This window comes from Leptosomus discolor, chromosome 7 (assembly GCF_034619465.1).
Source record: "Leptosomus discolor isolate bLepDis1 chromosome 7, bLepDis1.hap2, whole genome shotgun sequence".
Classification (NCBI taxonomy): Eukaryota; Metazoa; Chordata; class Aves; order Leptosomiformes; family Leptosomidae; genus Leptosomus; species Leptosomus discolor.
Genome location: NC_141397.1, coordinates 65,659,613 through 65,676,945, shown reverse-complemented (window position 1 = coordinate 65,676,945; position 17,333 = coordinate 65,659,613). Strand labels below are relative to the sequence as shown.

The 17,333-nt window shown below is 52.5% G+C and overlaps 1 protein-coding gene across 4 annotated transcripts in view; it reads left to right on the top strand.

The window, feature by feature from the left end:
- Positions 1-867: 867 nt before the first annotated feature.
- The window catches only part of MBNL1 (muscleblind like splicing regulator 1), a 100,196-nt gene continuing 83,730 nt past the window's right edge, over positions 868-17,333 (top strand). Inside the window, exon 1 of one of the 4 annotated variants that reach the window (XM_086468684.1) lies at positions 868-908. The gene's annotated coding sequence lies outside the window, so the exon portion shown is untranslated. Of the gene's footprint in view, positions 909-8,434; positions 8,570-14,421; positions 14,492-15,495; positions 15,514-17,333 lie in introns of those variants that run through there. The other 3 variants (XM_086468676.1, XM_086468683.1, XM_086468685.1) reach the window with 3 other exon arrangements.

The following is a 17,333-nucleotide window of genomic DNA, read 5'->3' as shown; positions in this document are numbered from 1 at the left end:
TGCCCTGTGCCATACCCACCACGGGCAGCCGGCTTCTGCCGAGGTGCTGCCCCGGCCTGGGAGCCACCCTGCGGTGTTACGGAGGCTGGCGGTGACCGCCGAAGCCGGAGGGGATGGCGTTTCCCTCCCTGGGTTGAGCAAGGGACGTTTCGAGCTCTCGCTCCGCGGGGCTTTGGGCAGAAGAGCTGGTGCTCACGTGGGAAGCCTGGAGATAGCAGCGGCTGCAGCAGAAATAACAAAAACGGGTCTAAATGCCTCTGGTCGGCGAGGCCGGCCGTGCTGTGGGCACTGCCAGCAGCGTGCCGGTGGCGGCGGCAGCAGCAGCGCCGGCCGGGCAGCCGTTATCTGCAGCTCGCAGCAGGAAGGGAGCCCCAGGGACACCGCCCCAACCATCGCCCCGTTTCCTGGGACTGCGGGCGATGGCCTGAGCCCGTCCCCCCGCCAGATGCCAACGGGCAGATTACCGAGGCGCAGCAGAGACGCCTTCAACCGCTGCATTTCAAAACGCGCATTCGTGCCCGAGATGCGAGCTTCCCCGGCAGCGAGCCGCGCTGCGACTCGAGATGTGGTTGCAACGCAAAAGCACTTCCCCTTGCGTCTCTTTTTTTATTAGCTGCAAAGTAATTTTTGCTTCTTTAAGAAAATACATATGCAAACCGCAGCCCGTCGCCATGGTTACTGCTGTATGCTCCTGCAAACAGCTTATTTCACATCCTTAGACCTATAGGGTTTGGAAAGCGTAATTCTTCTGGCCTTTCACCGTTTCCCCCCTCGCTAGGCCACCATCCTGCCTCTTGCAAAAACCAGCGTGTTGTAATTAGCCCCACGCGCCGCCGGAGGAGGCGGTGGCTGCGCTGCCCGCGCGCTGCAGCACGCTCCCATGCACCCCGCGCCGGAGGGCCCCCCAGGTAAGAATTGCGATTTTTACCCCACTTTGGGGCCTGTGCTGGCCGTGCAAACTTGCAGCACGATAGCGTGCAGTTGTTTAGTGGGTTATGGTAAGTCGTTCAGAACGCTAAATTGTTTTATTATGTCTGTATTTCATTGCGCCTACCTTGGCACATGGGTCTTGCTGTCTTGAGAAAAGTTAGGGAAGATTTAAATAATGTTTGAGAAACTAGCACTAAACGTAGGATTTGGTTATGCCAAGTTTAAGTAACAGAACTCTGCAGTTCTGAAGAGCATTAGGAGTGCAGCCGCATTTCAAAGCAGACCCTTCATGGCGCTGGCCGGGGGCACGGTGGGCCCCCCGTGGTGCGGAGCTCCTCCGGGAGCCTGAGCGAGCACCCACCCGTGCCCAGGCCCACCCGGCACAAACCCGGTGCCGGAGCTGGCCACCGCAGTGCTGGTGGGTGCTTCTTTCTCTGTCCTTCTGGTTTTACTGTAGTTCTGTCAGTTCATCCCCTGTGGCGCTTGCTGCCTTGGAGAAGGTGAGAGGAAGATTTTCGCGCGCTTACAAGAGCCCCATGAGATGGTTCAACAGTTTTCTGCCCTACTGGCGGTGGAGTGGAGACAGGGCTGGGTGCCTGCCGCGCGGCACCGCCGCCATAGCCGTGCCGCAATTCGGGTGTGCGCCTCAATGGGGGCCGAGAGCAGTTCCCCCCACGCCGGCGTCCCCTGCAGCCCCGGGCGAGGCGGGTGGGTGCCCGTCCCCAGAGCATCAATCCCCAGCCCCGCGCCGGCTCCCCGGGAGCCGTCGGTAAAGCCCAGGAGAAATTGAAATGACATTAATCCCCTGAGAGCGAGCCCTTGGCTTCCTGCAGCGAAATGCGCTGCTGCCGGCGAGTGTCCCACCGGCTTTGTGTGATTAAATACGATGTTGGGTCGCAGGCAGGGTCTGCCCAGACTGAGCGTCCGTGCTGCTCCCCGCAGAGGTTAAAGTGGACCCTGGCACTGCCAGCTGGGCTCCAGCCCGAGCTGAAAAGCGAGACAGAAATGATCTGACAGAGAACGCAAAGGACATAGCAGAGATTGTAACTTTGCTGTGAAGTTAGCAGTGTGGATTTGGCTCGTTTACGTGCTTGTAGGCTAGCAGAGATGTAAAACACTTTATTACTTTTAACAAAAAGATTATCACTTAGTAGTTGCAGGAGGCTTTAAAATAAAAGGACAATACAGCGGGAGGGTCAAGTCTGAAATTTGTACATTGTCTCCACTGAAATGCACATGCAGGTAATACCACTAAAGCAGAGAAAAAAAAACCCACAATCATTTAGCCCTGCAGTGAAAAGCGATGGCCTCCACGCTGCTGGGAAGCAGAAGGGGAAGTTCGTTACCGCAGAAGTTGCACCGTGCTGGGAGAGGTGCAATGACTGCTTTATCGGCCAGGCTGAAACTTCATGTCAGACTTTTTTGGGGAACTTGACTTTCATCATTGCTGAACAAGTTAGAGCACAAGGAAGCCGATAGCTTCGTGTTTGCAGTAACTTGTGTATCTGCCTTTAATGCAAGCCAGGAAAAAAAAGAAAGAAGAGATTGGGGGCTTTTTCAGCTAGTTCTGAATTGAATCAGGTTCTTAACTGACTTTCTGTTGCTGTCCCTCTTTAGCACAGATTCCTGATTGATTTACAGTCTTACCCGAGCAGGAGTTGGGGTTTGAAGTGAAGCGGGGGTGCAGCCGGGCTGGGGGCACTGGTCCTCGCTGGTTTGCAGACCTCTGGCCACAGGCGCCTGCCCGTCTGTAGCGCCGGGCCTCTGCAGGGACCCCGAGGTGCGTGGGGCGGCTGCAGGCTGCAAGGGCGGCTGCTGCCATGGGGTAACGATTGGAAAAACGGTCGCTGAGTTTGTGGTTGAAGCAGCCGTGGTTCGTGCATCAGGGTTACCTTCTCCTGCCTGCACCGAGTGCTTTAAGAAACCCACCTCCGAGGGAGGGCTAGAAAGGATCTGTAAGGCAACCACAGTACAAGTTTCTGCAGACTCAAGTCATCTTTCAGAGCATTTATCACATTCGTCATGACAAAGAGAGAATGTAAATATGTTTTCACCTTATGTCCCTAATGCCTCGCCTGTTAGAGCATGACCTATCGCTCAGAGTTTTCCTTTTAAACTTTTCCCTTCAGATCATTTTGAAGTAGGAACTGAAGAGGGAATTATTTTTATTCTGTTTGCAGCGTAGTTGTGAAGGGGATGCCAGCAGCCGTCCTCACGTAGGGCACCCAGGACACGTTGGTGTGCCACTGCTGTGCTTCAGGGCTTCTGCCGGCCTGGGCTGGGGCACCGCTGGCCCCGCAGCCCTCCTCGCCACGTTTCGCAGGGAAGGGCAGGCAACCGTTGCACAATTTTCAGAGGTCAGACTCTTGCTTCACTTGTGCCGGGGCTGCGTTAGCTCAGCCGAGAGAGTTCCTCTTTTTTGCTCCAGTTGTAACAACGCACAGTGACTCTAAACCAAAATGTCTCTCAAAATACTTTCTCTGTACGCAGCACGTTTCTCTTTTCCCTTGTCTCCTAATTGATGTCTTTTTGTCTGAATGACGTGTGAAGCTAAGTGTGCAACGACTTTATCTTTCTCTGCTGGAAGCTACTGTCTTGTTTGGTATCCCAGATGATAACCTGGGAGACCCCTGGATCTGAGATTTCCTCACGGTTTCCTCTTTACCATGCCCTGCCCGGACACCTTGTTACTGCAGAGCTTATGCCTGGCATCTGCGCTCTAGGGTTTAATCCCCTGTAACCTACATAAACCTACGTGAAATAGAATCCGTTCGCTTTACAGCATTCAGTGAGAAACGAGGTCATGGATGAACAGGGCACAAACCCAAGGAACAGGCAAACTGGAGCTGCACCTTGCCAAAGAGTGGCTCCCCGCAGGAGCCAGCGCCAGAAGCGCTGCCCGGTGGTGTCTCCTGGGCAGGGGGGGGCTGGCAGGGCTGCGGCCGCCGCAGGCAGCACGTACCAAACCCAGCGGGCAGGTGGCTGGAAATGGAAAATGAAATGCAATAAACCTAATCTGGCAGCGCGACCCCGTCCCGGCTGCGGCGCCAGGCCCTCTAAACCGGGGGCGGAGGAGCCGCCGTTCCAGCTGTGCCGCTGCGAGCACCCGGGCGCCCACGGACCCGCTCTGCGGCCGCTGCCCCGGCAGGGCAAGGAGGCACAGCTGAGACCCCCGTTGTTCTTCCAAAGCTAGCTCCGCGTGCAGAAAAGCTCGCTTGCGCAGGCGCTGGCCCACTGGAGTCGCTTAAGGGAAACCAGGGCAGCGAGGAGTTTGTGCGGAAAACTTTGTGACCGGAACAACTGCTCTGCAAAGGCCCAGCGTCCTGAAGTGAGCGTGCAGGGAGGAAACGGCCTCACGTACTTCTTTGTGACAGAGCAGAAACAGGAAGGGCAACGCATGATCCGTTACAGTGTTCTGTCACGGCGTCTGCAACCAACGCTGAAGTTATCTGAGCAGAGCATCTGCTTTTATAGTGACGGGCAAAGTCATGCAAGTCAGGCAAATGTAAGAATACCATGCGAGACCAATTGCCATCAATTTTTTACTGATCTGGATTAAACTTCCTTGAAACACAAGTGTAAATTCATGGCATGTTTTCCTGAAAGAAAAATGAATATTTCTTTATGTCCTTTCAGTCTCCAGTTTCTATTAAAAAAAAAAAAAGCCAAAAAGGACAAACAGAAAATATCCAACAGCTCTCCCAGTTGGTGACGTGCCTTGGCTTCCTCGGGCACTCGGCACCCCAGGGTGCTCCCCGGGGCTGCTCGGCCTGGGCAGCTCCTGAGGAGGGACGCTCAAGGCATCCCGTGTCCCGCTGCGGGTTCAGCAGTGCTGCACGGTCTGTTGCAGGGTGTGATCAGAGCACACCAAACGAAAAGTTAATTATACTCACGCCAGGCTGTGCAATAGAACAAAAAGCCTTTAGAAGGAAACAGCTGGAGTTCAGATCTCTTGAGCAGGTAATGTTATTTGTCTCTCAAAGCAAAGCAAGGAATTATTCATTAAAGCTGAAAAGCACATTATCACCTCATTTCACAAAGCATAACTCTTTGCTTAGTTCAGGCCTGAGTGCGGATAAGGGAAAAAGGCAAATTTAAAGGCAAATTTCTTCTAGTCTCCAAGCCTAATAAATGTCAAAGCAAACAGCAAAGTGGTTTGGCTTATTCTGTTATGGATTGAAGGACGTGGTAGATGTAATTCTGAGCGATCATCTGAAATTTCAGAAGTCATCAGAAGCTCAGTATCTATAAATGAATAAAAGTAGCATGGAATTGCAGTGGAGATGCCACTTTAGTACTGATTTTTTTTTTTCATTTGTAAGGCAAAAATAAACATATTCTGGAGCAACTGAGTACAGGTAACAAGTGGCGCTCGGAATTATAAACACAAATTACAAGATTTGGGGAAAAAAGACAAGCGTGAGAGGGAGAAGATGGAAAGGCAAAGTTCTCACAGACCTACAGCCCCCAGAGTGTTTGCTAGGAAAAAAAGAAGTTGGAACAAGGTGTCTGTGTTGTCAGAGATGTTTAACACTACCAGGAGTGTAACCTGCTTCTGCAGATAAACCTTGCCTTTTTCCTTGCTTCTCTGATGTCGATGCACCTTGTAGCTTCCCTGTAGCCTGCTATTCATGTTGGCTGGGGATTCAGAGAAGGGGAAACAGAGAGAGGCTGAAATTAAACCAGTCTGAAGATGGGAGGCTGCGCGGGGGGGCAAGGGGGCCATGGGTTTATTTCCCAGCAGCAGGCACCACTGCACAACCGCCGCTTGTCGCAGCACCCAGCCCCGAGTGCTGCTGCGGCCACCCTGTGCTGCCAGGCGAGAGAAGCCCACGCGGCAGTAAGGAATAGAGGGGACCAGAATTCAGAACAAAGTCACCCAGGAGTGTCAGGTGTAAAGGACAGAGGTGTTCGGAGGTGAGCAGGAAGAGAGATGCGGGGCAGGGGACGCCCCAAGCACCGTGTGCACCAGAGCATCAGATCAGCCCTCCGGCGCAGTGCCTGTGCTGCTAGGGAGCTGGAAGGCCTGAGAACTCAACCGCAGAGAAGCCTTCTATAGTTTTTTGTGTCTTCGTTTCTGAAGTGCGTGGTACCCAGCCCCTTGCAGCCACCCCTGAACCCCTTCTCTCGCCGTGCGTGCCCCCATGCTGCAGTCCCTGACAGGGAGGGACTGATGCGCAACAAGACCTCAGAGAAAATTGCCTCCTTACAGACATCATGATGTCTCTTTGGCGCAGTGTAGATTGTGCTGGCAGCAGAACTTGTTTATAGGGTTCATTCTCTTTCTCTCCGTGAACATTCATTTATTTGACGGCTCTTAACTTTCACAACCAAAGTGAGAAGAAAGCCCCGTGGAGGTGGAGCTGCGAGCACTTGCCACGTCCATCTGGTAATGCTTTCCCATCCCAACAGCGGTTAAAGCCCCTGTGGAAGGGCACAGCCTCTGCGGTAACCGTTGCTCCTCCGGAGAGTGCAGGGCTGGCAGCCAGCGGCCATGGGTGGCCACGCTGGTCATCCAGCAACCCGCGCCGAGATATCTGCAGGCTGGGGGCCGGGCATCAGCCTGGGCTTCGGCACCGCGGGAGCTGCATGTGCCGAGAGGGAAGAAGGGATCTCCTTGTCTTGACTAATCGGCCTGTCAGTACGTTTAGCGACAGCGGTCAGGGAGGAACAGAAACTGTCGGAGCACTTGCCATAAGGTAACAGTTCTCTGAATTGTTCCCTATGGAGGAAAACAGAAATTGAAATGAAAAGTTTAAAGGAAAAGAGAATAATTGAGTTTTTTTGAAAACGTATGGGTACAGGCATTGAAATGTACTCAGTCTTATCAATAAACAGTTGCTTCATATGATACAATACTTTGTAAAAAAAAAATCCTAAGCAAAATGTTTCCTGGAATCAGTGCAAATATTTGAGGGTTTGGGTGTGAGTTTGGCTAAGACATGACTGCTGCCTTGACAGCAAAACGCAAAGTCAGAGAATCCTGCCACTGATTTTATTAAACCGGTAAAATACAGAGAACTGAAAACCGTAAGTTTTCAAAGGCACAGGAACCTTTCATGGCAAATGGCAAAAAAAAAAAAAAAAAATCTAACAAGGAAGAGGTATATTGTGAGCCCCGGGGGTGGAACAGACTGCACACTGTAAAATAGAAGTATAGATCAAAAAGAGTAAACCTCGGCAGGGTCAGAGGAAGAAAGAGCTAGAAGAGGGACGACAAAAGGTCATTTAATCCCTTCCCTTGCCCCAGGCAGGATGGAGTGTACCTAAATCACTCCTCCAGATGAGTGTCTAACCTTGATTTAATGCCCTTGTCAGTCCTTTTTTTCCCTCTAAGTCCAACCTGAATCTCTCTCCCTGCAGTTTAAGCCCATCTTCTTGTCCTCACCACCATAAATACAGAGACAAGATTGTTCCCTGCTCTTTAGAGTGTCCTTAAACCTTGGAAGATCATTGCTGTGCTTCCTCCACTCTTGGCATGGGCAGGCTGCTTCCAGCTCTTTCCATCGTTTCGTCCCCACCACCTCTGGAGCTCCTGTCCTGCTTCCCACGTCCCGGTGGGCCGACATGCGTGGGACCGGACCCCGCGCGTCCCCTGGCATGCCCCGCCTGGCAGCCTGCCTGCCTCTCTGTGTATTTAGGTGTACGTCCTCCTCTTTTTCTGCCCCTTTTACTGCTGCGTTGGTTTGTCGAGACTCCTTCGTGCATGGCCCTCGATGTGAGTGTCCTGCGACGGATGCAGATGCTGTGCCTGACTAACCCATACTGCTGTAGCTCCTCTTCTGCACTGCTCCCGTCGGGGTCACCGGCACGGCAGGCCCGACCCTGGCCCTCGTGACGCTTGGCAGAGCCGAGCTGGCGCCTTGGTGGCGAGCGTGCTGCTCTTGAAGGGACAGGGTCTCTTTGGAGCCCGGGGAGGCTCAGAGCAGCGCCCGGCCGTCACGTGTGTGGGGTGCTCTGGGGTGCACCGTGCCAGACAGCGCAGCTCCCCGGGGACCCCCGCGGCAGCCGCCCGCCTTCAGGCTTGCCTCGTTGGGACCACGTGGGCAAAACCCACTGGTTTGCTGAGGTGAAGAAAAGAGCGGGGAACGGGATGAAAGCGCGGCCTTTTTGCCCGTTCTGCAAAGATCAGTACTACCGCTTCACTAGAGGAAAAGCAGTTTTTTTGGGGGGGTAAAAGTGTGGAAAAAACAGTATTATAACAGATAATGCAGTACTATCGCTTCACTAGAGGAAAAGCTTTTTTTTTTTGGCGGGGGGAGTGTGGAAAAACCAGTATTATAACGGATAATGCAGTTTGAGGACGCTTGTGCCGGCGACCTCGCGCCGCAGGCCGGGCGTCGGTGTGGGCAGAGCTGTTTGCTGGAGACATTTTCCACTCGCTTCCCTCCCTCACCCTCAACCCCCCCCCCGCCCGGCTCTGCCTTTTTTTTTTTTTTTTTTTCTTCTTTCCTCCGAAACCGGAGGCGGCGGCGGCAGGGCCGGGCACGTGTGCTGGGGCTCGGGCACCGTGACTCATGAGGCGCCGGGCCGCTCCGCCGCTGGGAGGATGAAGGAGGCGAGTCCCCGGGGAAGGGCAGCCCGAGACGTCTCCGCTTTTCACCCCTTTCCTCTCGCCCGGAACCTGCGCCTGCCTTAGGTGAGCGCGGCTGGGGCTGGGCCCGGGGCTGGGCCCGCGGCTCCCCGTGGGGCCGAGGCCGGGGCTCCCCACAGGGCCCGGGGCTTCCCGTGGGGCCGCGACCGGGGAGCGGCTTCCGGGCGGGGCGGGGGCGGCGGCGGAAGCCGGGGCCGGCGCGGGGAACCCGGGCCGCTGCCGCCTCCCTCCCTCCCTCCCTCCCTCCCTCCCGCCGCTCCGGCGGCGCTGTCACCATGCGCCCCTGACTGGGCCGGGTTCTCCGCCACCGCCGTGCCCGGGCAGGGCCGCTGCCCGAGCATGCCAGAGGTGAGTGGTGGCGGCGGCGGCGGCGGGGGGCCGGCTGCAGGTGCCCGGGGCGACGCTAAACCGCGGTCCGGCCCAGCGGCCTCCCTCTGCGGTGGGCCCCGCGGGCGCGGCCCTGTCAGCGGCCGGGGCGGGGGGGGGGGGGCAGAGGCCGGCCTCCGCCGCGGCGGAGGCCGGCCTCTGCCCCCCCCCCCCCTCCCCCGCCGCCCCGGCCACTGTGTCCCTTCTTGTCGCTGGTGAAGCCCGAGGTGTTCCCGGGGGAGAGCGGTGTTCCCCCCGGGGCGCTGGGGGGGGAGGGAGGGTAGGAACGGGCCGGGGGGGTGAGCCGTGGCAGGCCGCGGGGTCGGGTAGCGGTGCGGTACTCCCCCCCCCCCCCCCCTTCCGCAAAAAAAGGCAGAATTATTTGGGTTAGATTGTTAAAGAAGACGGTAACTTCAAAGGGACGTCGGCAGCCGGGGTGCGTGCGTGTCGTGGGGAAAAATCCCGTTTTGGTACCGCCTGTCCCTTCGGGAGTTTCTGGATTAACTGGGTGGAAATAGAGGGTTGTTTTTTTTGTTTTTAGATAAAGTTCTTGAATTCAGAACTTTGCCTTGCATCCAGTTGCTGTGAACAAATTGGTTTGTTGAGCTGTTGGTACAGTGGAAGAGAAAAACGCAGGGTTGTCGTCTGTATAAAACGGTTATTTTAGAAAAAGATGTGATTATTCCTTTTAGAAAGAAATCAGTTCATTTGGCGTTTTTTTTTGGGGGGGGGAGAGTACACACTGCAAAACCTGGCAGTAGCAGAAGGACACAGGTGACGAGTGAAACTGTGTTTAACAGAGGGATGTCATGGACAGGGGAGAGGTGTGTGAATAATGAATAATAACGTTGAATAAATAACGGGACTGTGTCTTCTTTGGTACTACGGAAAAAAGGTTCTAATGAAGTGACAACATGTTCCAAAGTGACAACAAGGAAATAATTTGCATAATGAATAATTAACTGATGGTACTTATTACTGCAGGGGAAGTTTGAGGGTGAGAGCCAGAGGTCGGGCACTTGGAAGCTGTGGTGGATCGCAGGCTCCTGCCGGGGCTGTCTGCTGGTGTTTGGTACTGACCCTCGCCAGACCTGCTGACATAAAACAGTGCTACGACAATCTGAAGTAGATAAAAAGAAAGAAATTAAAGGCTTGGCATCTGCAGTTTCACTGAAATGGGGGGCAAAACTGCTGCCTGTGGAAGGTTGGGACGCACCAGTGCAGAAACCCGCGGTGCTGGGCGTCCCTCCGCTTGCAGGGCGGCGGGGGCTGAGCAGGGAGTGCTGCCCGTGGGGTTCGTTAGGGAGCGGAGCGCCCCGACGGTGCGGCTGGGTGCGTGCTGAGCTGAGCTCTGCGGTCACAGAGCCTGCTTTTGCAAGTTAAATTTGGTGCGGTCGATGTCACTCTGCTTTCCTCAGCTCGCGTTGGGTCAGGTGGAGACTGCAACATGGCAAAATGGAATCGGGCTTCCCTGGGTTTAAAGGCTGGGCTTCTGAGCTGCAAAACTTCTTCAGGCTTAGTTGAAACAAGATGTTTAAATAGAAAAGTGATGGTGGTGACTGGACAGTCTTAAGTTTTGTAACCAGTTAGTCTGCAAACTTCAGAAAATGTTGCAAACTCATTACCCTGTACGTTGTATGTATGATTTAACGGTAATTATGGAGCCTACGTTGTTTACATGACACCTAAGTACAGGATTGTGCAGTTGTTATTTACTCTGGCTGCTGAGGAAACATATGCAGGCAACAGATTTCTTACTCTGATATACGAGAGAGAAAGTGGCAGGGCATGCTTATTGTCTCATTTCCTTAAAGCCATCGCTGGATTAAATTTATTTTGAATGGCAGGCAAGGGTCTGAGTCCAGGGATGCTTTGTTGTGCTATGAGGCAGCTGATTCAATGGGCAGAGCTGGGGCATTATGTGAGCAACTTGTAGTTCGCCGGAGTCAGGAAACAGTGCCAAAGCTGTCCCGTGGAAACTCCCCTCAGCTGCCGCGGAGGGTATGGTTTCCATACATCCCCTGCACGGCGCTGGCGTTCCCCGCGGTGGGAACAGCCCGGCTTTGCGATTTCTTTTCATTTACCCACAAAATCCTCCTTTATGCTCGTTGTCTCAGAAGTGTTGTGAAGCACAGCTGTGCCACGTGCCGGCTAGGCACCGGCTTCGTGTTTTTCTGGGCTGAAAGCTGTGCTGCAAATGCAGGAAATCGCCAGTTCAGATGTATCGGACAACTGCCTGCAGCTCAGACCCTCCGAGGCAGATGTGTGACCCACGTTCTTCACCCTCATGGCAGAAGATGTTAGAGTTTTGGATCTGTAGATTAACAAGGTAACGGATAGTATCCATCTTCAGGAGTATCAACAAAATGGTTTTGTTAGTGGATGCAGAGAATTTTTAATTTAAAATTTCTCTGGTATATTATTATCTGATTGCAGAAGTAATCATAATTCAGAGTAACCTTTACTCAAAGGCTTTTCTGGAGGCAGTCAGGGCCAAGAAGTTGCTCTTTCGCTGACTCGCTGCGGTTGGCATACAGCGTGGCGAGGGCTGGCAGCCCAGTTCGTCCCGGTCAGACTTGGGTTGCCTAAACGAGGTGCTGGAATGGGGGTTTAGGGGTGCTGTGCAGGTTCCTGGGGTACCTTGCCATCGCTGCAGCGCTGGGCTGCGTCAGCAAGGGCACCCGGCCTCTGCTGCGGCCGGCGGTGGCGTGCCAGGGCTGAGGGGGCCATGTAAAAATTTCAGGGGTTTTTTGCTGTTTTTTCTTTAGGCTGGAAACGCTCTTAGTTCATTCTGCTTTGGGAAGTTCAACAATATAATCAGAAATAAGTAAGTGTGAGTCAAGCTGCTTCAAGCCTTAAATGTAGACATTCATTGTCAGTTTTGGAGAAGGGTTAATTTTGTTTTGTATTACTCCACCTCTTGAATTCTACTGCTTTGTTGCTTTACTAAGTCTCAGATGATGTTCATCATTTTCTGCTATTACTAGGTAATAATTACTGAGTTTATCTGTATTCTGTTTGCTATAATGAGGCCAAGGATTGAATAAGCTAACATTTTTAGACACCTCCGTGACAAATACCACACACTGAAAGTAGCAGGTGCTGCTGCTGCTTTCTTTTAAAACCTGTTTTGCATGGAGGTTTCTGGTGCTTGTCCAGTTTGCATGTCTCAGGAGCACTGAAAACGCTACTTTCCGAAATTTCCTAAGCAGCGAAGATAGCACTGAAAAGGATCTGTGCTGTCATGGCCTGGAGCCCGCCCTCCAAGGGCTTTGTAGGGGACTGGTGAGTGTGCTGTGGCCTTTGCGCAGCGCCCCAGCTGCCTCGCTTTGCGCCCCTGCATCCGGGCAAGCCTGGCTTCCCTGGACTTAGAGCCCGTGTGTGTTGGAAACCTGGAAAATACATTTTGAAGTGCAGGAGATGGTGATGCGTCACACCAAACAGCTGAAACAGGCACTGAACAGTCAAAAGGGTGTTGCTCCACGGGCTGTTAAAGCTTCATGTTTTTTACCCTGCAGTCCAGGATGGGTTATGTGGCCACAGTAAAGGTTGTTAAACGTGTGGTGTAGGTGAAGATCTCCTGGCCATTTCAGGTTAAAACATACGCTTTCCCCTCGTGTTTCTATTTCCTATAAGTACTTGTTTCATTCTGCTGCTTCAGATTTAATGCAGAGATGGTAATGACACAGGAATGCCTGTAATTAGGAGGATGTGCCTTAGCACCTCTTGATGTCCAGAATAGAGGATGATTGCTACTCAGGAGCCGTGTGTATAAACTGCAACCATCACTTTTCTAGCAGCGCTAACACCGAGGAAGTCACACGTGTTGGATTATAAAAGGCGCCTTGCAGTAACTATTCATTACTTTCAAAGGCTTAATGTGTGTTTTTCTTTGCCTTGTGCACAGTTTAAAGGCAAATGCTATGAAGAGGTGATTTTGCTTTTAACAGAGACCAGCTCGTTAAGATAAAACTGCAAAAAAAAAGTTCTGTTCCCTTTTGTTGTCATATTTTTATGGGTTTTGTCCACGCTGAGGATGACTTTTGTAACTGAGTGTTTATCAAAAAATTCCTGCAACTGCTCCTGTCCAGGAGGAATTTTACTGTGGTTGTGTTGTGTGTATTTTGTGATCATTTTCCAGTGTGAACAAGGGAGGACGCTAATGTCAGCGATCAGGTGTTGCCTGAAATAGTCCGGGTTTGTACGGTCGTTCATTATTGTAAGTGGTGGCAGAATAATCCTGCACGGAAACGTGCAGGTGCTGCCAGAGGGCTTGGAGATCTGCCGGAGCGCGAGCACAGCTTGGCTGCGTGGCTCCAGGGTTGTGGGTGGTGTGCTTTATCCCCCTGACAGCGGTGAGGTGTGGAACCTGCCGGGTTCGGTCGCTGCCCTCGGGACTCCTGCGTTCGGGTCTGTCCTGCTGTTCCCCCCTGCGCGGGGCCGAGGGGCGGCAGGAGGAGCCGGGGCAAGCCGAGGCTCCAGGGCTTTCCTTTGCCTGCATGTGTGGTGGTCTCTGCTATTTGTGTTCCTTAGGGATTAGAGCAGTGGCCTATGGTTTTTTTTTTATTTTATTTTATTAACAATTATACATTGTAAAGTCAGTTTCCCAGGTAATGCAGCAAAGTAAACAACATTTCCTTCCTACTACCCCATAATTATTTACCGAAAGGATAAACACGTGAGTGGTTTTTTATTGCTATCCTCGGTGACATTTGGAGTCTGTTCTGCCATGAGTATGTGCGGTTGTAATTCCCATTAGTGTCAGTGAGAGTTCGCAGCAATTAACAAGGAAAGAGAAGGGACCATTAAAACTGTGTCACAGTTGTGACGAAATTTGAATACATCCCAAGATAAAAAAAAAAAACAACCCACGTTTAATATAAAGAGTTGAGAGGTGAAGGTTTTGCATATGGCATTTCGTAACGAAGCGGTTCCTGGTAAGGATGTTCAAGGAAGCAGTCGATGTCGCCCCTTTCCGTTCTCCTTCCAGCAGTTTGTGCAGGGCAAAAGTCTTAGTTGTTGCTTTGCTTGGGGAATAAAGCCAGTGACAATGTGGTTTTATACTGTTACGTGCATTCAGAACGAGCAGTAAATGTTCCTGCTTTTAGGCTGAGCTGGAATTTCTTCCATAGCTTCAGTGGAAGCAATAGGAGAGCGACAGCAGCAGCGCTGAGCTGGTGCAGGTTGACTCACACGAGGCTTCCCGTGCCCATCGGGCTGTTTGGTGACTGCGTGAGGGTTCGATGCCTGCTGACCTCAGGATGAAATCCAGCTATGCATCGGGAAAATTGCTTTTCCTTCGGGATCAACTATTTTTTCTTTTTAAATGTCTGCTTGCTGTCAGCTGCTACCCTGTGAAACAGTCCGTGTTTCAAATTATGTGCATATGCGCTGCATTGTTATAATATTTTTATCCAAAATATCTTTATTTGAGGTAGCTGGGAGAACTGTCTTCTACTGTACTATAACAAAAAAAGTCAGAGTTTGCCGTAGATGTGGTCTGTTAGCCCTCACTGAAGTCTGACTTAAGTTCTCACCTGGATTTTTAATGGGGTCATTGCAGTTTGCTCCAAATTAGAAGTAGCAGCAGCGGTTTGTAAGGTAAGAGCATGCTTCTGTCGCTGGGATGCTATGCAGTGTGCTCGGAGTTCATTTTCCTTTGAATCTCCAGCTGCACAGGAAAGCCGAGGGAGCAGGACCGAGTAACCCACAACTGGCTGTGAGTTCCGTGCAGCCGGACTGCCCTTGCCGTAAGCCGGGGGTGCAGCCTGCGTCAGCCCAGCGTGGGGGCGCGGGCCGCGCTGCCCCCCGCAGCTGACACACAGCTCAGCCCCCTGGGTCGGTGTGTCCCTCTGCACCCGCGCGCTGCCGGTCGCTGCTGGCAAGGAGTCACGGAGAGGAACAACTTCCAGCCCTTATTTGAGCGCTGTCAGAAAGAGTGCAACTGCCTGGGTTGCTCTTAGGACCTTGCTTTCGGCAAATAGGCCAAATATTTGTTTTCACAGAGAAGTGTTTTGGGCCATAAATATGCGAGCTGTGCATATACATGTTAACGTGAATTTCATTCAGCACAATAAAAAGAAGTGAGTACTAGACAGGTTAAAATACCTCTAGTCATCTGACGCTGTGAAAAGGGAGCTTTCCCACAGCCCTCCCTTGCTAGCCCAGCTGGGGCGGACTCATTTTGTCAGTTCTTGCTCTGAGTTCCCAGGTGGCAGCTCAAAGTGCGTACGGCCCAGGTTCCCCTGTCGGAACCATACCTTACTGTCTGCCCCTGAGGGAGGCTGCTGTTGGAAAAGGAATTTTTTTTCGCTTATGTACTTGTTGGTAACGTTGCATTCGGAGTTGGTTCTTACAAGAGCGCGTCAGCCTTGCATGCAGTGGCACAGAAAAAAATTAACGGAGCGCGCACTGCATTTCCCCCTTATCTCACTGCGCCACATTTTATGTATCTTGTAGTGAGATGTTTTGTTTCTACGGTTTCAGAGTTCGTGTTTCAGAAGATTAATAGACTTAACAGCTCTGTTTGCTAAGCTTAGTGATGATAACAATGTAGTAAGTCATGAGACGGTCGCAGATCATCTGGCAAGGCAAAATATGCCTTGGGCTTGAACTTGGAGCAGGTATTATTTGGAAAGAAAAGTAAAATGTCGAAAGTGTTATAAATAACGTGTCCTGACTTGGGTGGCTGTAAGTTCAAGCTTGCCTGCACGGGAAGCTCAGCCGATGGCATCTGCGTTCCCCCCTCGTGCGGACCCACAGGGAGAGCCGGGCGGCCTTTGCGAAGCGCACGCGTGGCTGGGAGCGCAGCCGGGACAGAGCCCGGAGCGAGCGGTGCCTCTGGCTGGGTGCGGGTCCGGCTGGGTGCGGGTCCCAGCTGGAGGAGTGCCGAGCGGTGCCGGGGCCTGGGCTCCCGCAGCCCGGGCTGCCCCGCAGCCTGCAGCAGCTCCGCATGCTCCTGCTGCGCCGCTGGCTCCCGCGCTGCCCGCCCGACGGCGAGCGGTGAGTAAGGGCTTGGGAACCCAGAGCATGCTTGGGCTCTGGGCCCAATCCTGCTTCCAGAGAGGTTACTGGGAATTTTTCCTTCTAAAAAAGGGAGAGCAATCAGAGCTCCTCAGCTCGGTGCCGCAAGGCCCTCGGCGCTCCTCTCTCCGTCATCCTTTAGCCCCCAGCTTCCCCCTCTGCACAGGGAGGGGGTGGTCCCAGCGTGCGTGGCCGAAGCCCACCACGGGGATGGGATGGGAGCGCGCTCCTGGGACCGCTTTGGCTCCGGCATTGCGGTGAGGTTGTCTCCGCTGCAGTGACACCTACACACCGTTCAAGGAGATAAGCTTTTCTTTTAAATTTAAGTAAATCGCCGTAGGAGAAAATGAAGTTTGCTGCATTAATTTGGCCTAGATATACCCGACGTCTCGAGCCTTTAAACTCCGTGCTCCCCGGGGGCACGGTGGAGGAGCGTGCAGGCTCCGGGAGCTCGCTGAACCAGGCAGTTGTGTCAGGTTTTCCGAGCAGGTTGCCAAGCTGAAGGCAGCGGTAATTAGGCCTGGATCCACCACAGAAAATACGTGTGTCTGTGTGCGCAGGCGCCCGGGAGCCGGTGCTCCAGCATCTGCCGAGTGTGCTGGCGGAGGTGCGGGCAGGATGGCGGCTGCTCCGGGGCTGGCTGTGCAGAGCCGCCCGCCCTTCCTCCTCCTCGCCGATCCCCAAGGTCGGTGCTCGCCAGCCCAGCTGACACTGGCTATTTCGGTGTTGCTTGTGCCATCTGGTTTCCGTGGAAGAAAGGTCCCGTCAAGTGCACATGCTGGTAAACACGGCGTGATTTACTTGTGAGAAATAAGCTATAGTATTTTTTTCTTGACTCTCTGAAGCTTGGGAAAAAAAAAAAAATCCAAACAAAAAATGTTTCTTCCAGTGTGTGGAAGACTTTTATTAGTGCAGCATTCTTGACTTTGTGTGATCACTTTTGGTTTTCAGCGGATTCCTTTCCGTATGTAATTTTACACGGGAATCCTTCCGTGCTTGGTGCAGGCAAAACTTAAACTGGCTTTCAGACTCCTTTCACAAGCAGTGAAAAATCAAAGGTAGTGAGTCTGTGATACTGATAATGTAATTATGTGCTTTTCAGCTTTTTGATGTGTAACAGTTAAAAGTGTTCTTCTGGGAGTGCAGGCACTTGCTGCTATGACTTAGCTTTGCAGACTGCTTAGAAGAAAGTCCCTGGGAAAATACCATGCATGCTGCTTATCGGCATTTTACTGAGCTCCTGTATTTATGTGCAAATATATTCCATAAATAAATCTTTAATGATGTGATTTTTTTTGTGAAAAGTAGATGCAGCTCTGTTCAATTCTTCTAATTAAATACAGCTAATGGTGGCAACCAAAATATAAGAATTGGAACTTCTTTCACTCATTTTTCCGCATGACTGACAAAATTATTGCTT